The 24,106-nt window shown below is 37.6% G+C and overlaps 1 protein-coding gene across 1 annotated transcript in view; it reads left to right on the top strand.

Annotated features, from left to right (window-relative positions):
* Acf (ATP-dependent chromatin assembly factor large subunit) overlaps window positions 1-24,106 on the top strand; it is a 373,562-nt gene that overhangs the window by 54,597 nt on the left and 294,859 nt on the right. The gene's annotated exons all lie outside the window — the stretch shown is intronic.

The raw sequence follows: 24,106 nt of genomic DNA, 5'->3' as shown, positions 1-24,106 counted from the left end.
AAATCATTAAGTTAAATTAAAATTAAAACTACAGTCAAACTTGGTTATAACAAGCATGAAGGGACCAACAAAATTTCCTCGTTATAACCGTTACTAACTATATCCGTGATGAGTTAAACTACCTCCTATTTTTTTTAAAATTCTCAATAATTTGATAAAAAGATAGATTCAAAAAAACAAAAGAAATATTAGAGAGAAAAAATAATACAGTATTAGTATATACAGTACCTACGTATTATTTGTATTAAAATGCTTGTATTAGGTTTTTAAATCGATCCAGCCAACCGTTGTTACATACAAAATTACTGCATCCAAATTGAGCCTTCAAGATCTTACCATCTTGAAAAGCCAGCACTTCTTTGTGTAAAGTGTGTTTAGGGTCTCGTGGCACCACGGGTTCCCCCCCCATCTCCGCATAATTTTCATTGCGAGTGTGAGACAGTATTGTCAAGGCCAGAGGTTTTTAAAATGCGTAGGCTGTGTATATGAGTAGTGTTGTGCACCTTTGTTCTTCTGGTTATTTAGCCCCACTGTTTCCACACTTTGCCCTGTGGAGGCAAGCCAGGCACCCAGTAGATTTATATTTACTCTGGCAGGCCTTATCATGTAGTTTCCTGAGATTTCAGTGGCTAGGGCCTAAGAAAAGGGGTGAGGGTTAAGCGCTGGGATTAGAAAAAGCCAAAAGCGGTTTATGCAGGCGTGATTTAGATTTTGAGGCGCCTCTGTAGCCAGGAGCAGCAGTGCGTAGCACACGCTTCTTGATTAGACTGGGGTTTGAGCCCGTGACCACCAAATATGGAGGATGCGGAAAGGTCACGGAATGACCACCGCATATCCCCAGAGCTTGTGTGTGTGCATACACTGCTGTGTTTGGCAGAATAGGGGGGCTGAAGGTTGGGGGAAAAGACAAAAACATGGGGCCGATAGAGAAGATGACCCCCAGATGGTCAGTGAGGCAAGGCCCATGCCCACCAGGAAAAAAGAGGGGCGACAGGGAGGGGAGGAGACAGAAAACTGTCACCCCGCCAGGAAAGATATTGGGATGATAGCAACACACAAGGGAGTGTGGTTTGAAGGGCCAATATGGCAGACAGCAGGGCTGTGCTAGGTCTTTGTCATTGTGATCTTCATGTGTTCAGGTGTAACCATTGAAACAATTATTATTATTATTAGCAGCCATATGGTGCAAGAAAGCCTGAGGCTTATGCTGCAGCCAAAAAAAAAAAAAAAAAAAATTCCCATGTTACCCTGAGAAAGAGGGAGGAAGGAAGGGAGAGAGAGAGAAAGAGTCAAAAGTAGAAGGGAATCACCAAGAAAGAGAAGAATGATGATATCCAGCTCGGGACCCTAGGTTTGCCAAGCCCATACTCACCAGATGTGAGCCCCTCAGAATACTTCTCATATTTCTGATATCCTTTTCCTTCTAGCTTTTGGCATCTTGTGTAACTTTCACTAACATCTTCACTCCTACTTTCGCATTTAGTAATAAACACACAAAGTAGGATCTAACAGGCAGAAAATTGAGTAAGGGTGCCACAAAATAAAATAAATTATTTAAGAGTGCCATTATTAAAAAGGTTGAAAACCACTGTCTTATAGTGTGATGATTATTTCATAAGCAATGATGCATATATACTTAGATATTTTTGTATTTGCATTAATATCTTTACAATATGTGGGGGCGCCTCCGTAGCCAGGTGGGAAGGAACAGCAGTGCGTAGCACACGCTTCTTGATTAGACCAGGGTTCGAGCCCGTCACCACCAAATACGGAGGATGCGGAAAGGTCAGGGAATGACCACCGCATATTCCCGGAGCAATATGGCCTTAGTTGCTAATGCTCCTAAAAACCAAACAACAACAATAACAACAATATGTGGGTTTAAAAATACAAACTTAGTAGGATGCATGGGTAAGACTGAAGATAAATATAGGCTGGAATTTCTGTAGATTGTAGTTTTCAGGAAATGCATTGATAGGAAAATCATTCCAGAAAACTGAAGTTGAAGAGATTAATGGGGAGTAAAGCTTGGTAAGAGCATTTCGTTTTATGTAATGTAATCCCAGGGTCTCACATCTGGTGAGTATGAGCTTGGCACACCCAGGGTCCTGAGCTAGATATCATCATTCTTCTCTTTCTTGGTGATTCCCTTCTACTTTTGACACACTTTCTCTCTCTCTCACTCAGGAATTTTTTTTTTTTTTTTTTTTGTTCGTGCAGCATAAGCTTATGCTGCATGGTGCAGCATATGTTCGTGCTTATGCTGCATGGGGCTTATGCTGCACCATGTAGCTAATAATAATAAAGTATACTGTGATGCTTGTGAAAGCTGCCAATGTGGAGCATACAACCCATGCCCAAACAAAATTTCTGAATGTAGTAGTCGTTTTTGTTGTTGGACAAACAACTTGTGTAACCGAGACCAGCTGCAGCACTAGTTTGGCATAAAAGCTTTGGAGTTATGCATCTGGAATGGTTATTGCTCGGCCCTCTTCTGTACGTCAAATTGCAGTGTGAAGAATCTAATGAACTCATTTATTTAATTTCCCAGATATTGCCTGGAATTTGTGAGTTGGTCACTCACACAAAGGCAAGGCTTTTGTGGACTTACTAGATGATTGTTTTCTACATCAGCATGTTCCGGAGGCAACTAGAGGGAGTAACAATCTTGATCTGATTATCAGTAGTGATTCTTCATGCATTAAGAATCTGCAGATAAAGGAACCACTAGGTGGCAGTGATCACAGTGTGCTCAAGTGGGATTAACTCAAAGAGTTAACTACCATCTGGGGTAAAGGGAAGGGTTTTGCTTTCGTAAAGGCGACTACAGTGGTTGGAGACAGTATTTAAATTCTATACAATGGGACCAACTGATGATGTTACCAACAGCAAATTCAAAATGTGAGGCATTCAAAGAATTAATCTTGGAAGCCACTAGGCTTTACATACCAACTAACAAATATTGTTCAAGGTTAAGCCTAAATGGATGACAGATGACTTTTTTTTTTTGGTAGTTATTGGCGCATCGGCTTCTGTGGCCATAATGCACTTTCCAAGGTTTTTGCAGTACTTTGATCCAAGCCTGAGGCGGGATTCGAACCCACGACCTTTGGGTTGCCAGGTAGGCACTTTACCCACACGGCTAGCCCGGTCGGTGATGACAGATGAACTAATGAGACATGTGCCAGAGAAGAAAAATGCATGGGATACATATAAATTAATGGGTGACATGGAAGCCTTTGATAGATATAAGCTGGTCTGTAACCAAGCCACAAAGATTAGGTAGGCAAAGGCAGATTATGAGAAATCTTTGGCAAAGGATGCAAAGAGTTCTTTACCTATGTAAACTCTAGAAGCAAAGGAATGAATCAGATTTGTCCACTGGATATTGGTGATCCTGCTCAGGTGGCTAACAAACTAAATGAGTAATTTGCATTTACATTCACACATGAGGAGTTATTCAGGGAGGGGAATGCCAGAGGTGAATTAAATTCTGACAGCGAGCTAAATGATTTTGTAATGACTGAGAGGAAAGTGGAAGAGAAATTGTTGAAGATAAGCGTAAAAAAGATGCCTGGGGTGGATGGGATCTATCCAGTTATATTAAAGGAGGCAGCAAAGGAAGTAAGCAAACCCTTAGCCATAATTATGAGAGCTTCCCTGGACTCAGGGGAGGTACCAATGGACTGGAGATGTGCGAATGTGACCCCGATTCACGAAGGAGGATCAAAGGGCAACACAAGTAATTATAGACCTGTTAGTTTAACTTCTGTTCAAGGGAAATTAATTAGCTAATAATAATAAAGTATACTGTGATGCCTGTGAAAGCTGCCAATGTGGAGCATACAACCCATGCCCAAACAAAATTTCTGGATGTACTAGTCGTTTTTGTTGTTGGACAAACAACTTGTGTAACTGAGACCCACTGCAGCACTAGTTTAGCATAAAAGCTTTGGAGTTCTGCATTTGGAATGGTGACACTGGTTAAAGAAGCACTGCAGGATAATCTAGACAAGACTTCAGTTATAGCTTGGACACAGCATGATTTTGTTAAGGGCAAGCGTTGTCTTACCAATTAGATTAGATACTATGATGTGGTCACAAAGGAACTGGATGCAGGGAATAACTTTGATATCATATATTTGGATCTTAGAAAGGCTTTTGATTCTGTTGCACATGTAAGACTGCTGCACAAATTGGAGCAGTGTGGCATCACACATTGGAGGCAAATTGCTGGTATGGATTAAGAGATGGTTGAGTGGGAGAAGACAGAGTGGTAATCAATGGACACTGCTCTTCGTGGACTAATGTTATTAATGGAGTCCCTCAGGGTTCAGTGTTGGGTCCATTGTTGTTTTCTGTATGTATAAATGATATTGATGGTGGTATTTCAGGCTTAATGTCCAAGTTTGCAGACGATATGAAGGTTGGCAGGGATGTTAAGGACACTAATGACAGTACACTGCTGCAACAGGATCTAGTAAAGTTGAGCAGATGGGCTGAGAGGTGGGAAATGAAGTTTAACATTGACAAATGTAAAGTACTACATATGGAACGCAGTAACGTATCAACTCTATGGTACTACACTTAGGGTGGTAGGGAATGAAAAGGACCTGGGGTAATTGTGCAGGCAGATATTAAGTTTTCTGATCAGTGCAGACAGTCTGCAAGAGTAGCTCATGGTGTCTTGTCAATGATATACAGGAATTTTTCTAGCAGGGATAAGGAGGTGATTATCCCATTGTATAAGGCAATGGTCAGGCTACACCTGGAGGCCTCATTTTAAGAAGGATGTAGAGCTGTTGGAATGAGTACAGAGAAGGGCAACAAGATTAGTGAATGGAACAAAGGGTTGCTCTTACGAAGAAAGGCTTAAGTTTTGTAAATTACAGTGTCTGGAGACTAGGCACCTACAAGGTGATCTGATTGAGTTGTATAAAGCCTTGAATGGTTTGAGAATGCTCAATGCTGATAGAATTCTTACTCTTGCTCAGAATAATCACCTGAGAGGGCATAAATTCAAATTGAGGAAAGATAGTTGTAGGATAGATGTGCGGAAGTTTGCCTTTAGCCAGCGGGTAGTTGATTGGTAGAACAGACTTCCATCTTTTGTTGTGGAAGTTGATAGCCTAAAACAGTGGTTTTCAACCTTTTAACGGCACCCCTAAGTAATTTATTTTATTTTGCGGCACCCCTACTCAATTTTCTGCCTGTTAGATCCGATTCTCTCTCTCTATATATATATATAAAATATTAAAAAATAAGTATGTTATATGATCTTTAATATAATTATAAAAATTACGTTTCAGAATACAAATTATATATATATACAGTATATAATTTTATTCTTTATATAGAGGTGCTAAGTAAACATCAATTACAGATCGCCACAAAATTAAAAAGATACTGTATACTCTTTTATAGTGAAATAAACATATAAATTAAAAAATAATAAGTTTAAGTAACCTAAATCCAAATTACGTGGCACCCCTGGAATGTTGTTGCGAAAACGTAGGGTGCCGTGGCACTCCGGTTGAAAACCACTGGCCTAAATAAATTTAAGGCTGAGCGGTGAAATGGAGGGGTTTTTTTTTTTTTGCTGATGCTGCATAAGCTTGCTTTCTTGTATCGTATGCCTCTGGTAATGCTAACTCTGCGTCTTACACAGCTGCAATAAATTATCAAATTCTTGAAATCCAGCTTTTTGATGATATAAATCACGTCATGTTTATTTTGAAAAGACGTAAATACAAAAAAAAAAAAAAAACGCAGCTATAGCTTCGTTGTTGCTTTATATTGTTAATATTACCTCTTACAAATATTAAGAGGAATACAAAAATATCTAGTGTATATGAATGATTTTTAATGGGGAAATCATCACAGCGTAGCATTAAAATTGCTAACCTTCTAATTTATAGTAGAACATTTATAGTTTAATTATTAGTAATATAAAGTGAAAACATAAAAGGGGCGGTATAGTCGGTGAAACCATTCTGCAAAAAAAAAAAAGCCCAAACAACAACAGTATAGAATTAAGTTACCGTATTTCGTGTTATGATTTGATCGAACTACGTACTAATGCCCGTCTTCTCATTTTAGTGAAGCGCTGAAGAAAGCACGTAACATTTCCGCCCGTATGTGACGAGTAGGAATCTGAAATCACGTGTTCACCTTATCCAATGAAAGTATGTGCTGATTGGCGCCAAGTTTTACAAGCTCTTGCGCTTTTTTTCCCCCCGTTAAGCTTCCCACATGCAGTAGTGAAAAGTGCTTAGCCAATGTTATTAATTTAGTTTTAAATAACATAAAAATGCATTCACGTGAGCGAAGACGTTTACAATTGACCAAAGCAGCAGAATCTTGTCAGAAACTTACAGATTTTTGGTAATACCTCTCATCAATAATTACTTTATTTTTATTTTAAATTATTTTTTATACAACCTTGAACGAAACTGATGGTGTCCCAATTCGTGGTTTTAAGCGATGACAACACACGATGAATTTTCTCATTTATAATAATTTGTAATTAAAATGTGAATTTCGATTTTATTTTGGATCGGATACGTTTGTGAACGTGTATAGGAAGTACGAATATTACCAAGATAAAATTCCGAATAGCCCTTATTATCATCTGGTTAGTTTTCACTTTTAGGCGAATCATATTTTTGATTACTTTGTTCCCTACTCATCTCCGTAAAACATCTAACCCAAGGAACTACTGTTTGTAACAATTACTTGTATTTGATTATGAAAGTGAATTATATTAGCATTAAGTTATTGATGATATATTTGGAGTAATACTACAAATTCCGTTCTCCCTCGCTAGAATATTTCCACTGTGCACGATATTAGCAATCGGTATTGTAGTATTATCTGGACTGCCGCATACCCATGTGAAGTCTTTTAAGTCCCCACTCCCAAAAATAAAAAAAGATTAATAAATAATAGTAGCAGTTACCGTGTAATATATTTTGTGATGATCGATGAATAAATAACATAATACATTTTGGAATTATCTGTATAAAACTATAAGGATGCTCTAACACAACAATATTTTTTTTTATTAGAATTTATCATAACCTTGCATTAATACATTAATTATTTATGATGGGATAACAAAGAAAAACAAACAACTTTTGCTTTAACATATGAGAAAATAAAGCCAGCAAAAATATTTTAGTGTAGCATACTTCATTTATTATATTTAGTAACAATTACAAGAATTTTTTTTTTCTAGACAATGTTGCAATGTAAATAATCACATTATCTTATATTATTGTACTAATAAATTAATGATTCCTTATAGAATAATTAAATGCAAGTCTCCCTCTCTATTCAGAATGAAGTGGTTAGATTTTCAGTTTTCCATTTTGATTTACCCAAACACCATAGTGCCAAAAGAACAACTTAGTTATTACTTTCCAAGAGAAATGTTTCTTCAAAATGTTGGCCATCTTTATTTCCTGTTAAATTTAAATGAATTACTAACATATTTTCTATCAGTGTTGATTATTAGATGACTCATTTCTTTATAACAGCACTTTTTCTCTAAGAAACATAGAAGTTGTATATCATATCTCAGAATAAATTACCAAGAACACCTATTACACAGAAAAAATAGAACACCTATCATAAGTGCGAAAATTAATTTCTGAATTGGAGGACAGTGCTCCTCTGTGTGATTAATGATTAAATAATTACTACAATCCCTGAAGTGTTAGTTTCTTGGTGTTATACAGATGATTTTCAGACATTTTCTTGGTATACTTCATGTACTCAGTAAATGAATTGCTGTCCTTATTATATTTCAATTTGTCACACTATAAGAAGACAGATATTCAGTTCCTGTAGAAGTCATACAAAAGTGGTATCATTAAATTCTGAGAATTATCTGTATTCCTTCTAGAAGTTAATATGCAGGCTTGAAATACTTGAAAGATTTTCACTATTCTCCAAAATTATAACTACACTGCATTTTATTACAGCAAAGATGTAGAAACAGTATTTTTAAGTTAAATAGCAAAATTAAGAAGATGCTAATTTTTTGTTGAAGTATTACTTTATGAAATACTATTATTATTAGAGACCACGTTCGGACAGTAAAAATATACAAAACATTTAACTGCCGAGTGATGTATAGGATCTTTAAATCGAAGTTTATTCATCATTGAGGATATTGATTTTTGTTCATACAATTTACATACCCAATCATTAGAATGATTGGGAAAATTTCATGAAAAATTTTTTCCAGGGGCATCTGTGTATAGCAGAATTGTGGGCCATAGAACAAGCAGCCTCACTGACTGAGCTTGTGTTTTTCCCCAATTCCTCTTTTCTATAACTTGTGTTATAGTCAAGACCCCCTTACTCAATGTTCAGGACCAACATAGATGACTCACCATCTGTTTTCAGTACCACTATTTAGTTTATAATCTGCACACTATAATCTGTAAAGTAACAGTTGTGTGTTTGCCCGCAGCAATAAAATCACCTAGAGCAGTGGTTTTCAATCTTTTTTTTTTTTAAATAGCGGCACCCCTAAGTAATTTATTATATTTATTTTTAATAACGGCACCTCCTACTTGCTTTTCTACTTCTTAGATTTGATTCTGTGTGTGTGTGTGTATAATATTAAAAAAGTGTTATGATAGTTATTATAATAATATAACTATAAACAAAATTACAATTCATAATACAAATTATATATGCTTATATGATAATTTTATTCTTTATATAGAGGTACTAAATAAACATCAATTATAGATCACCACAAGATTAAAAGGATGCCGTACACTTTTTTATAATGAAATAAATATATAAATTTAAAAAATAATAATAATTTTAAGTAACTTAAACCCAAATTACTTGGCACCCTTGGCATGTTGTTGCTGCACCCTGATTTAACTTGTGTTCTGGGGAAAATAATGGAATCACTAGTTAAAGAAGCATTCCAGGATAATCTAGAAAAGACTGCAGTAATAATTCAGACACAGCCCGGATTTGTTAAGGGAAAGTCTTTCTGACAAATTGCTTGGATATTATGGTGTGGTTACAAAGGAACTGGATGCAAAAAATAATTTTGATATCATATACTTGGATTTCAGGAAAGCTTTTGACACTGTTGTGCATGGAAGACTACTGTACAATTTGGAGCAGAATGGTATTAAGGGTAAGTTGCTACAATGGATAAAAGGATGGTTGAGTGGGAGAAGATAGAGGGTGGTAATCAATGGGCCCTGCTCTTTGTGGACTAATGTTATTAGTGGAGTCCCACAGGGTTAGGTCCACTGTTGTTTTGTTTATTTATCAGTGATATTGATGAAGGTATATCAGGCTTAGTGTTGAAGTATGCAGATGATACGAAGGTTGGCAATGGCAGTGAGCTACTGCAACAGGATCTAGAAAATTTGGGACGATGGGCTGAGAAGTGGCAACTGAAGTTTAACATCGAGAAATGCAAAGTACTGCATATGGGTAGAAGTAACCCCAGAGGAACATACCAACTGTGTAGTACTACACTTAGGATGGTAGAAAATGAAAAAGACTTGGGAGTAATTGTGCAGTCAGATAAGAAGTTTTCTGAGCAATGCAGACGGGCGGCCAGAGCAGGTAATGGGGTTTTGTCAATAATATACTGGAATTTTGCTAGCTGCGAAAAGTAGGTGATTGTCCCTCTGTATAAGGCAATGGTCAGGCTTTGAGTACTGCGTACAGGTCTGGAGAAGGATGTAGATTTGCTTGAGCGTGTACAGAGAAAGGCAACAAGATTGGTGAGGGGAATAAAGGGATCCTCTTACCAAGAGAATTTAAGATCTGCAAACTGCAGCGGCTGGCAACTAGTCACCTGCAAGGTGATTCAATTGAGGTGTATAAGGCCTTGAATGGGTTGAGCACGCTGAATTCTGTTTGGATTCTTCCACTAGTTCAGATTACGAACCTAAGAGGGTATAAATTCAAATTGAGGAAAGACAGCTGTAGAATAGATGTGCAGAAATTTGCCTTTAGCCAGCGGGTGATTAACTGCTGGAACAAATTTCCATCTGTCATTGTGGAAGTTGAGAGGTTAAATAAATTTAAGGAGGAACTGGACAAACACTTAGAGGGAATGGTTGTATGAATTTTTTTTTTTTTTTTTTTTGCAAACAAGCATAAGCTCATATGCTTGCTTTCTTGCATCACATGCCACTATTACTATTACAAAACCACCGATTTTCACAGCACTAACTCTAACTTTTTTGACACTAGGGTCTCCTGAATAGGGAAACTTATAACCACCTGGTATATGGTATCAAAAATTTTTTTCATCCACTTCCAATCACATTGGTCAGACAAGATCAATCTTTGACAAACCCATGCAGTATCTGAAGTATAACTACACTCCTATCTAGATGGTCCTGCATTACTTCTTTAACCAGTGACTCCATTATTTACCTGGAACAGAAGTTATCTTCTCATCTGGGAACAAGATTATAAGTTTGATGACATAGACTACTTGAGCTCCTGAAAACGCTAAGTTTTTCTTACACATTTTATTGTATTTTTGATTGATTTGTGTTTTTCAAATAGATTAAATAGGCATAGTAGCATTCGTTAGCTTATTTTGTAAATTTAGCTAGTGATTTTGTAAGTTACGACTTGCTACTCATAGCACTATTGTATGGAGTTTCGGATGCGAAAACCCTACTATTCTTCTGCAGTAGTGCAGAAGAATAGTAGGGTTGTAATAAATAAGTAGTTTGAAGGTTTAAATCACTTTTTGGGCATATCTTTTATATTTAGTTAAGCATATAACTAAATGTATAACCATCAGTACACTAATTTAACCTTGTGATTGTTACAGTATAGCATATATCTCGAACCTGAAGGTATAAAATAAAACTAGATACGGTAATACACTGCATTAGTATAGTTTGTTAAAAAATTAAATTTATTAAATCGTATTTAAATGGAAATACTGCCCCAGATTCCAGCAGCAGAGCAACGTGCATAAAGTAGCTGTGGCTTGAGAAAGAACTGAAGGAGGCGATTCTCCAACGTATCACAGCCTTAAAAAAATGTGCAACTTGTGAAATGTTTGCAGAACTTTTAGAACAAGACATGATCTAGCCAAGGAGCTTGTGTGTCTTTGTGTGTGTGCTAGGTGCAGAGAGTGCCAAGAAATTAGGCACAAACTCAGTGTACGGATGGACATCTATGAGAGTTTGTAGAGTAGGGTGGATGCCCTTGAAGGAATTAAAATGGGGGACCTATCAATCTCTCAGCTGCTCAACTCAATGGCAGAGCTCACTTTTGTGCTTCAGGCAACACAGCGGCAATCTCCAAGGCAGAATGCACTGGTCCCACAGGAGATGGGAAATATATTGTGTAAAAAGGATAGGTGGAATAGGACCAAGGTACGTCTGCCAGGGGCAAAAGTTGATGACGTTATAGAGCAGATATCATCTTTTAAGAGCACAAAGGGCGATATTGTTGTACATGTTGGCACTAATGGCATTAAGAGTACGAGATCTGGAGGCTTATAAGGCAAGTACAGGTCAATGTTATAAAAAGTCGTGAGTTAGGATTAAATTTGAAAATGTGCAATTTGTACAGGCATAATAGGAGGGAGTATATGGTGAAAGCCTTGTCAATCAATTTGGCCTCGGAGAGATTGTGCAAGGCTCATTGTTTATAATTTTTCTCAGCCTGGTCTGGGCTAGTTAACAGGAGAGGTTGTTTCTACAGGGATGGGATACACTTAAATAGAAAGGGTGCAAGAATAGTTACTGATGCTATCGAGGCAGTGTTAGCTGGGTTGCAAAGCTGCAGGCATCAGTGAAATTGATTCTTGCACTGCTTCTATTGGAATGAGCAGCAGCCTGGAAAGCAAGGTGCTGAGGATTTCCAGGACTGCTAGAAGTTACCATGGAACAAGTACACGGGCTGTGTTAGGATAACTGAGAGTAAGAATATGTGCGTGTACACCAGTGCTAAGAGTATAGCAAATAAATTTGATAGCTTTGAGGTGCTGGTTAAGACATCAATGGCAGATATTCTTGGGATATCAGAGATGTGGTGTCACAGAGATATAAGGAATGCAGAATTAGAATTTGGGGAGTACAATGTGGATAGAAAGGGAGGATGGGTAATGCTGTTAAGAAACATGTAAATCAAAGCAAGTGCATCCAGCTGACATGGGTGGACAGTACAGTGTTGAGTCAGTTCGGTGTCACATAATGACTCTGATGAATACAATGAACCACTATACAGAGAAATACAGTGGGCCAGTAAATCAGATTTTCTATAATGAGGGATTTTAAATTCCCAGATATTGACTGGAACTTGTGGGTTGGTCACTCACATGCTATCAAGCCTTTTGTGGATTTATTGGATGATTGTTTTCTACAGCAGCATGTTTGAGAGGTGACTAGATGGAGTCATACTTTTGATGTGATTATCAGCTGTGGTTCTTCATGCATTAAGAATCTGCAGTAAAGGAACCACTAGGTGACAATGACCACAGTGTGCTGATGTGGGATTTACTTAAAGATATAACATCTGGGTAAAGGGAAGGGTTTTTGCTTTTGTAAAGGAGATTACAGTCGTTCAGACAGTTTTTAAATTCTATGCATTGAGATCAATAGATGAAGTTACCAACAGCAAATTCTAAATGGGAAGTATTCAAGGAATGAATCTTGGAAGCCACTTGGCTTTTCATACCAACTAAGAAATATTGTTTAAGGTTTCGGGCGAATTGGATGCCAAATGAACTGAGACTCGTGGCAGAGAATAAAAATGCATATAAATTAACAGGTGACACAGAAGACTATGGTAGATATAAGCTAGTCGCTAAGGTAAAGAAAACCTGCATGAGAAGCATGCAAAAGTTCGATGAAATATACCAGTAAAAGTACTTTGCCGTAATGCCATTTGTTGCTCGCTCGGTAAACAGACGGTGGGTGTTATCGGTTTGGAGTAGAAGTTGAGTCCCACGGGAGCTTGAAACCCTCCCAAAGTGGGAGGGGGGGTAACCTGACCTTTTTTTTTTTAGAATCACTAATTGTTTCATGAACAGAGTCATATTGGAAGTTCTGGTGTCGTAAAAAATGTTCGTAACATGGTTTCACCTGTAAACTTTTTTGAAAATTGGCATGCTTCTCGTGTGGACTTCCTTTGCCTTTTTTTTTTTTTTTTTCCTTAAAGTTTCCTATATATTCATTTATTTTAACAAACAATTTATCCACTACTCCACCAGTGATTCTAAAGAAAAAAGGTCAGGTTACCCCCTCCACTTCGGGAGGGTTTCAATCTTCCATGGGATTCAATTTCTACTCCTGACCGATAACACCCACTGTCTGTTTATCGAGCGAGCAACAATACAAATGTCGTTACGGCAAAGTACTTTTACCAGTAAATTTCATCGAACTTTTGCTTGCTTCTTGTGCAGGCTTTCTTTACCTTTGCCAAGCTAATCTGTAATCAAGTCAACAAAGGAGGTTAGGCAAGCGAAATTAGAATGAGATATCTTTGGCAAAGGTTGCAAAGAAAAACAGCAAAGACATTACTTATCTAAGCTCTAGGAAGAGTTTATACCGTCGAAATCAAGAAGACCAATCAGATTGGTTTTCTTGATATCGACAGTTCAATTGTTGATGAACCTGCTGAGGTAGCTGACAAACTGAATGAGTATATTGCATCTACATTCACATATGAGGAAGCTTGTATGGAAGTGGAGGCCAGAAGCTTATCAAACTCTATCATGGAGTTAAAAGATTTTGTAATAACTGAGAGTGAAGTGGAGGAGAAATTGTTGAAATCAAACATTAAAAAGGCACTTGGGGTGGATGGGATCTATCCAGCTATATTAAAGGAGGCAGCAAAGGAAGTAAGCAAACTCTTAACAATAATTATGAAAGCTTCCTTGGATTCAGGGGAGGTCCCCATGAACTGGAGATGTGCAAATCTGTTCACAGTGGGGGATCAGAGCATATCACGAGTAATTACAGTTCTGTTAGTTTAACTTCTGTTCTGGGGAAAATAAAGGAGTCACTGGTTAAAGAACTGTGGGATCATCTTGACAAGGCGGCAGTTATAGTTCAGACTCAGCATGGATTTGTTAAGAGCTTTGTCTGACCAATTTGATTGGATACTACGATGTGGTCAAAAAGGAACTGGATGCAAAGAGTAATTTTGATATCATATTCTTGGATATTAGGAAGGCTTTTGAGACTGTTGCACAATGAAGACTACTGTACAAATTGGAGCAGTATGGCATTAAGGGCAAATTACTGCAGTGGATAAAAAATGGTTGACTGGGAGAAGACAGTGGTAATCATTGGACATTGCTCTGATGGACTAATGTTATTAGTATCCTCCCGGGGTTTTCTGTTGAACCCAGTGTTGTTTTCTGTATTTATCAATGGTATTGATGAAGGTATATCAGTGTTAATGTTTAAGTTTGCAGGCGATACGAAGGTTGGCAGGGTTGTTAATGAGAGTAATGATAATATACTACTGCAATGGATCTAGAAAAATTTGAGATGTGCTGAGAGGTGGCAATTGTAGTTTAACATTGACAAATGCAAAGTACTGCCTGTAGGTATTAGTAACCCCAGAAAAATTCACGAACTGTGTGGTACTACACTCAGTGTAGTAAAGAATGAAAAGTACCTGGGTTAATTGTGCAGTCAGATATGGAATTTTTTGAGCAGTGCAAACAGGCTGCAAGAGTAGCCCATTGTGTCTTGTCAATGATACAGGAATTTTGCTTGCAGGGATAAGGAGGTTATTGTCCCCTTGTATAAAGCAATAGTCAGGTCACACTTTTGAGTACTGCATACATGTCTTGAGGCCTTATTTTGGGAAGGATGTAGAGCTGCTGCAACAAATACAGAAAAGGTGAGGTGTATAAGGCCGTGAATGGTTTGAGCAAGCTCAGTGCTGATGGATTCTTCCTCTTGTTCAGATTACTATCTGAGGGGACATAAATTCAAACTGAGCAAAGACAATTGTAGAATAGATGTGTGGAAATTTGCCTTTAGCCAGAGCTGGTTGATAGTTTGAACAAACTTCCATCTGTTGTAGTGGAGCTCAAAAACTTAAATATGTTCATGGCAGAACTAGACAAGCATTTGAAATGAATGGATGGGTGAAATGCAAATGTGTTTTTTTTTTTTTTGATTTATTTCTGAGAAGCTTTATTTCTTGCATCATATGCTAATGCTAACCCATGCTGTGGCTGAAGTATAACTGCATTCCTGTCTAGATGATCCTGCATTACTTCTTTAACCAGTGACTCCATTATTTACCTGGAACAGAAGTTAAGCTAATGGGTCTAATTACTCACGTCACTCTTTGATCCCTATTTGTGAACTGGGGGATATATTTGCACATCTCCAGTCCCTGGAGACTTCCCCTAAATCCAAGGATGCACTCATAATTATGGAAATCTAAGGGTATGTGCGGAGCAACTAAGACCATATTGCTCCGGGATATGCGGTGGTCATTCTGTGACCTTTCCGCAACCTCCGTATTTGGTGATGACGGGCTCGACCCCGGTCTAATCAAGAAGCGTGTGCTACGCATTGCTGCTCGTTCCCACCTGGCTACGGAGGAGCCAGAATAAAATTCTGAAGTTAAATGTAAGAAAGCATCGTGGGTGGATGGGATCTATCAAATTATATTAAGGGAGATTGCAAAGGAGAAAAGCAAACCCTTAGATTTCCATAATTATGAGTGCATCTTTGGATTCAGGGGAAGTCTCCATGGACTGGAGATGTGCAAATATAGATGCATATATCCCAGAGCAATATGGCCTTAGTTGCTAATGCTCCTAAAAACCAAAACAACAACATCAGCATTTTCTCTTCCACATTCCTCTCAGTTATTACAAAATCATTTACCTCCATGGTAGAGTTCGATAAAGTTCTGGCCTCAAGAATTCCTTGTGTGAATGTAATGTAGATGCAAAATATTTATTCTCCTTGTCAGCAACCTGAGCAGGATCACCCAACAGTTGAACCATCAATATCAAGTGGATCAATTTTTTTCATCCCCTTCCTTCTAGAGTTTACATAAGTAAAGAAATTTTTACTCTTTTTCTTTGCATGCTGTGCCAAATATTAGCATTAGTAGAAGCATACAATGCAAGAAAGCAAGCTTATGCAGCATCAGCAAAAAAAAAAACCCTCCAATTTCACCCCTCCATTCGTTTCAAATGCCTGTCCAGCTCAACCTTAAATTGATTTAGGCTATTAGCTTCCAGAACAAAAGATAGAAGCCTGTTCCACTGATCAACTACCCTCTGTCTAAAGGCAAATTTCCGCACATCTATTCTACAACTATTTTTCCTCAATTTGAAACTGCGCCCCCTCAGGTTTTTAGTGTGAGCCTTATACGCCTAAATCAGATCACCTCGCAGGTGTTTACTCTCCAGGCACTGCAATTTGCAGAACTTAAGCCTCTCTTGGTAAGAGCACCCCGTTTGTTCCAGTCACCAGTCGTGTTGCCCTTCTTTGTACTCGTTCTAGTAACTCTACATCCGGCCTAAAATGAGGCCTCCAGACCCATACACAGTACTCTAGGTGTAGCCTAACCATTGCATTGTACAATGGGATAATCACCTCTTTGTCCCTGCTAGCAAAATTCCTATATATCATTGAAAGGACTCCATGACCTGCCCTGGCAGCCCATCTGCACTGCTCAGTGAACTTCATATTTGACTGCACAATTACCCCCAGGTCTTTTTCACTTTCCACTTCCCTGAGTGTAGTACCATACAGTTGGTACATTTCTCTTATTGTTACCCATATGCTGTACTTTGCATTTGTCAATGTTAAACTTCAGTTGCCACTTCTCGGCCTATTTTTCCAACTTATCTAGATCTAGTTGGAGTAGCAAACTGTCTTTACTGTCATTAACAACCCTGCCAACCTTTTTTTCATCTGGAAACTTGTGCTTAAACCTGATATACCTTCATCAATATCATTGATAAATATACAAAACAACAATGGGATGCAAGAAGTGACCCAACACCGAAATCTGGGCAACTCCACTAATAACATTTGTCCACGAAGAGCAATGCCCATTGATTACAACTCTCTGTCGTCTCCCACTCAACCATCCCTTTTATCCATTGTAGCAACTTGCCCTTAATGCCATATCTCTCCAATTTGTACAGCCATCTTCCATGTGCAAAAGTATCAAAAACTTTGCTGAAATCGAAGTATATGATATCAAAATTATTTTTGGCATTCAGTTCCTTTTGTGACCATATCATAGTATCTAGTCAAATTGGTCAGACAAGACCTCCCTCTAACAAACCCATGCTGTGTCTTAACTATTACTGCAGTCTTGTCTAGATTATCCTGCAATGCTTCTTCAACTAGTGATTACATTATTTTCCCCAGAACACAAGTTAAACTAACAGGTCTGTAGTTACTTGTCACCTTTTGAATCCCCTTTGTGAATTGGTGATACATTTGCACACCTCCAGTCAATGGGGACGTCCTCTGAGTCTAAGGAAGCTCTCATAATTATGGCTAAGGGTTTGCTTACTTCCTTTGCTGCCTCCTTTAATATAACTGGATCGATCCTGTCCATGCCAGGTGCCTTCCTTATGTTTAACTTCAACAATTTCTCCTCCACTTTGCTCTCAGTTATTACAAAATCACTTAACTCCCTGTTAGTATTAGCATTAGTAGAGGCATATGATGCAAGAAAGCAAACTTGTGCAGCATCAGCCAAAAAAAAAAAAAAAAACCTTCCACCTCACCCCTCCGTTCGTTCGAAATACCTGTCCAGCTGAGCCTTAAATTTATTTAGGCTATCAACTTCCACAACAAGGGATGGAAGTCTGTTCCACCGACCAACTACCCACTGGCAAAAGGCAAATTTCCGCACATCTATCCTACATCTGTCTTTCCTCAATTTGAATTTATGCCATCTCAGGTGATTATTCTGATCAAGAGGCAGAATCCCATCAGCATTGAGCATGCTCAAACCATTCAAGGCTTTATACGCCTCTATCAGATCACCTCGCCGGTGCCTAGTCTCCAGACACAGTAATTTGCACAACTTAAATCTTTCTTCGTAAGAGCAACCCTTTGTTCCATTCACTAATCTTGTTGCCCTTCTCTGTACTCGTTCCAGCAGCTCTACATCCTTTTTAAAATGAGGCCTCCAGACCTGTATACAGTACTCTAAGTGTGGCCTGACCATTGCCTTATACAAGGGAATAATCAACTCCTTATCCCCGCTAGAAAAATATCTATATATCGTTGACAATACACCATGAGCTACCCTTGCAGCCTGTCTGCACTGTTCAGAAACCTTCATATCTGCCTGCACAATTACCCCCAGGTCCCTTTCATTCTCTACCACTGTCAGTGTAGTACCACAGAGTTGATACGTTGCTCTGGGGTTGCTGTTTCCCATGTGTAGTACTTTACATTTGACAATGTTAAACTTCATTTGCCACCTCTCAGCCCATCTGCTCAACCTTTCCAGATTTTGTTGCAGCAGCATAGTGTCAGTAGTGTCCTTGACAATCCTGCCAACCTTTGTATCGTCTGCAAACTTGGACATTAAGCTTGATATACTATCATCAATATCATTTATAAATACAGAAAACAATAATGGACCCAACACTTGAACCCCGAGGGACTCCACTAATAACATTAGTCCACGATGAGCAGTGTCCATTGATTACCACTCTCTGTCTTCTCCCCCTCAACCACCCCTTCATCCATAGCAGAAATTTGCTTCGAATGCCACACTGCTCCAATTTGTGCAACAGTATCAAAAGCCTTTCTAAGATTCAAGTATATAATATCAAAGTTATTCCCTGCATCCAGTTCTTTTGTGACTGCATCATAGTATCCAATCAAATTGGTCAGGCAAGACTTCCCCTTAACAAAACCATGCTGTGTCCGAGCTATAACTGAAGTCTTGTCTAGATAATCCTGCAGTGCTTCTTTAACCAGTGCCTTCATTAATTTTCCTGGAACAGAAGTTAAACTCACAGGTCTATAATTACTTGTGTCAGCCTTTGATCCTCCTTTGTGAATTGGGGTCACATTTGCACATCTCCAGTTTGTGGGTACCTCCCCTGAGTCCAAGGGAGCTCTCATAATTATGGCTAAGGGTTTGCTTACTTCCTTTGCTGCCTCCTTTAATATAACTGGATAGATCCCGTCCACCCCATGTGCCTTTCTTGTGTTAATCTTCAACAATTTCTTCTCCGCTTTTCTCAGTTATTACAAGATTCTGTAGCTTACTGCTAGAGTTGAATACACCTCTGGCATTCCCCTCGCTGAAGAACTCCTCATGTGTGAATGTCGATGCAAAATATTCATTTAGTTTGTTAGCTACCTGAGCAGGATCATCAACAGTTGACCCATCGGTATCAAGTGGACCAATCTGATTCATCCCCTTCCTTCTAGAGTTTACATAAGTAAAGAACTCTTTACTGTTTTTCTTTGCATCCTTTGCCAAAGATTTCTCGTAATCGGCCTTCGTCTGCCTAACCTCCTTTGTAACTTGGTTACAGATCAACTATCATAGGCTTCTGTGTTGTGTGTTAATTTGTATGTATCCCATGCATTTTGCTTCTCTGCCATATGTCTCATTAGTTCATCTGACATCCATTTAGGCCTAAACCCTGAACAATATTTCTTAGTTGATATGTAAAGCCTAGTAGCTTCCAAGATAAGTTCTTTGAATGCTTCCCATTTTAATTTGCTGTTGGTAACATCATCAGTTGGTCCCACTGTATAGAATTTAAATACTGTCTCAGTCCATCGTAGTCGCCTTTACTGAAGCAATAACCCTTCCCTTTACCCCTAATGGTAGTTACCTCTTTGAGTAAATCCCACTTCAGCACACTGTGATCACTGCCACCTAGTGGTTCCTTTATCTGTAGATTCTTAATGCATGAAGAATCACTATTGATAATCAAATCAAGAGTATTACTCCCTCTAGTTGCCTCCCGAACATGCTGATGTAGAAAATAATCATCCAATAAATCTACAAAAGCCTTGCTAGTGTGTGAGTGACCACCCCCAAAATTCCAGTCAATATCTGGGAAATTAAAATTCCCATTATAAGACTCTCTGATGTACTGGCCCACTCTTATTTCCCTGTACAGTTTTCTTATTATACTCATCAGAGTCATTAGGTCTATATCACACTCCTACTCTCAATTTTGATCTCCCAATGCTTATGTCACACCAAACTGACTCGACACTACACTGTCCAGCGATGTTGACTGGCTTCACTTCCTTGAATTTTATGTGTTTCTTAACTAATAGCATAACCTCTCCTCCCTTCCTATCCTATCTGTCCTTTCTGTAGACGTTGTACTCCCCAAATTCCAGTTCTGCATTCCTTATATCTGTGTGACACCACATCTCTGATATCCCAACAATATCCGCCTTTAATGCTTTGAGCAATACCTCAAATTCATCAAATTTATTTACCAAACTCCTAACATTGGTGTACACGCAAGTATACGTGCACCTATTCTTTTTCTTAGCTACCCTAACACAACCCATGTGTTTACTTGTACCGCAATGACAAGTGTTACATAAACTTCTGGCATTCCCCTTATTGAATAACTTCTTGTGTGTGAATGTAGATGCAAAATACTCATTCAGTTTATCAGCTACCTGAGCATGATGATCAATAGTCAACACATCTGTATTAAGTGGTCCTATCTGATGGAGAAATACCATCATGACCTGAAGCTTTCTTGGCATCAAGATTGCTCAGAATTATTCTAATATCCTTCTGTTGGAAGACCACAATAAGCATTGATTGGAGTATATTGGGTATGACTGGAGGTGGTTTATGCAGATAGTAAATAGGGTACAATGAACCATTGGGTTGTAAATTTTTTTTTTTTTGCGGAAGTATTGATGGGGAGCATTGATGTTAGTTGCTTCAGAGCTTTCAGTTTGGACTGAATAATAAATATTTTACAATTTTAAAACATTTATTAATTGTTTATTGGTAAATCAGGGTTTAGGTGAGCGTCAGTATTTCTTTGTGTAATGCAGAAAAATGGCTTCATCCCATCAGAATAATTTGACTGACATAATCTAAGCTGACATTGTGATCAGAAGATTTAAAACAGTAATCCAACCAAAGAGGCTCCTCCATAGTCAGGTGGGCAGGAGCAGCAGTGTGTAGCACATGCTTCTTGATTAGACAGAGGTTCAAGCCCGAGATCACCAAATATGGAGGATGCAGAAAGGTCAGGGAATGACCACCGCATATACCCGGAGCAATATGGCCTTCATTGCTAATGCTCCTAAAAACCAAATAGCAACAACCAACAAAAGAAAAAATAGAAGTTATGTAGAACATCCCATTTTGTATTCCTATAATGCTAAACTACACTAGGCTGAGAATGGCAATGAGAGAGGGCTCCATTGGAGAAGTGCCCATTACTATGGTATGATCTAAAGGACCATAAACATTGATCTTGTTGTATTTTGAATGGTTATTGGTGAGAAAAGATCACGGGTGTTTGGTCTGTATGTTTTGGTTTCTGGTGGGAACAAGTTGTGTGAGGTTATTAGTCATTGCAAAATTCGTGGAACCTTGACCAGCTGGGTATATATGACTAGAAAAACTGAAACCGGGTGGAGTTGTGGGCATTAATCACTAAGAGAGATTCCATATTAGGAAGTCTGACAAGCAATATCAGAGTGAAAAATTATATGTACCACCTTTTTATGTTTATAGAATTAACAAATGAATGAGAGGAATTACCTCAGTAATGACCTATAGAACGTTTCGATGCTGACACTGCAATGAATGCCAAATAACAAACAAACAATAAAAATAACTTAAATGATTTTTATACACTTGAAATAAAAATAGATGATTCAGAGAACCCAGAATCAAAGGTCTAAGCGCTCCAAACCTGACTCCAAAATACATCAAACCAATATCCACGAGTGAAAGAAGACATTAGGTCCACTAATAAAAATGAATGCAAAAAATGGTGTAAAGTTTTTTTTACTTTCGTGGAGCGTACAAGTCTCTTTGCCATTAGTCTTGATCACAGGATAGTAAAGTGTGAAATGTATGATGGAATTTAAAGTAGACTTATCTTGGCGCATGCATATAAAGGACCTAAAATCAGAAAACAGGATAGGGGCAACTCACAATAATCAAATTGTGGTGCAATTTAGTTTCAAAGGTTTCCGCTGTTAATAATTTTGTGTAATTGTGTTCAATGTTGAGGATCCTTGCTTTGTTCAACAAATAGGTATGGCTTTCATTGGCTGAATGGAAGACTAATTCCGAAACAGAATAATGGGAAGCAAGAACAGATACCCTATGTTGTTTAATCCTTGTATCCAATGTATATATTGTAAATCCCTAATACAAAGAATCTCAGTCTTTACAATATATATTATAAACTAAATCATTTGTTTGGTATACAAAGCAAGACTAGACAAAGTTATGGGTTTCAATACTATGAATTCTGTATCTTTGAAAAGTTTATTCAACTGGTTATAGCATTGTTCTATGTATGGGAAGGCAATAAAATATTTTTTTTACTTTATTTCTATTGTTTGCTAGTGTGATTTTATGTAACCAATTTTCTGCTTGTACTCTTATTTGGTTTTTTATAGATAGCAGGTAACCTCGATTTTGAAATGTGTTTGTTAATGTTTGTATCTCATTGTTTAAAGCAGATTCAGGGGTAGAATATTTATGTGTTGAGGAACTGGCCCTAGAATATTGACCTTTTGTAAGTGAAAGTATGGTAACTATTGTAATGTAAGAACATGCCAGTATTAGTAAGTTTCCTGTATATCTTTCATATCACAAGTGAGAGTAAAATTTAAAAACTTTAACAATTTCTTCTCAGTATTTTTGGTTTCTAATGTGAAAGTCTAGAATGAATGTTACTAAAATTATGTAAAATCTCCTGGATAGTGCATCAATCTGTAACAAAGAACATCATTGAGATATCTTCTATAGTATATAACTTGAAGAAAAGATGTTAGATAAATTTCCGACATTAGACCGCTGAGATTCAAACCGATGGGTAAACCGAAAATCTGTTTATAAACTTTGTTTTAAAAAGTGATGTAATTAACTTCAATTAAAAGTCTGGTTAAAGCAAAATTACCTTTATTGGGAGTTTTGTATGATTTATTGAGAAAGAGTTATTACTCAACATCTTCCAAATAATATCTAAAGTGTAATCTACATTCTTATTGGTGTATAATGAGGTGACATCGAGTTAAAATAACCTGTTGTTTTCATTAAGTTTTTTATCTTAAGTTATTGAATAGTGCATCAGAGTATTTTATAACAAATTTAATGGCTTGTCTGAAAGGTCCTTGTATCCAATGTTTATATTGTATTTTACGATATATAAGTGTGTAGCTAAAGATGAGGAAGCCAAATATTTATATGAAACAATAGGACGATTTGGGAAACTTGCCTTGTGCAATTTAACTTGGCCAAAAAGTGCAGGAATGCAAGTCCTTGATTTTTATTCCTTTAGTTTAGCCATGGTAATGTAATAATTTTTACAGTATGTAGTTAATGACTTATATTGGTTAACTAAGTTAGAAAATTAGTCCATCTTGATAGATTGAGGTATCTGAATTTATGGTATTTAATTTATTAATATTATCTTGCTTATATAATATTACAACAGTATTGCCTTTGTCTGCTCATTGTATAATAATATCGCGATTTTTTTGGAGGTCACCCAACACAGAGTATTCATTCTTGTTAATTTAGGAAGGAGTGGAATTTTGGAATTATTCACAACATGGATTATTTGTTGAATAATTATATTCCTGTGGTGTGTTGCAGAGGCCAAATTTAACATCTACAACAAGCTGGTTCTTGGGTAGGCTATAAGGAGACAAACTGTAGTTAAGTGTGTTTGTGGTAATCAATAATTGAGACACTGTCAGAAAAAGTTGAGTTGGGCAGATTGTATGAGAAAATTGGTATCATTAAGATTGGAATTGACACCATGTAGATTTGTGAAATGAATGAAGTGTTTGTGAGGTTTATCTTTTCACAGATACGTTTGTTTTATTAGTTTGACTATGGTGCATTCACTATTTGGTTCAGGATATTATTATCC

This window comes from Mastigoproctus giganteus, chromosome 6 (assembly GCF_048544385.1).
Source record: "Mastigoproctus giganteus isolate SK-2022 chromosome 6, ASM4854438v1, whole genome shotgun sequence".
NCBI classification, from domain to species: Eukaryota; Metazoa; Arthropoda; class Arachnida; order Uropygi; family Thelyphonidae; genus Mastigoproctus; species Mastigoproctus giganteus.
This window is presented reverse-complemented; position numbering and strand designations above follow the sequence as displayed.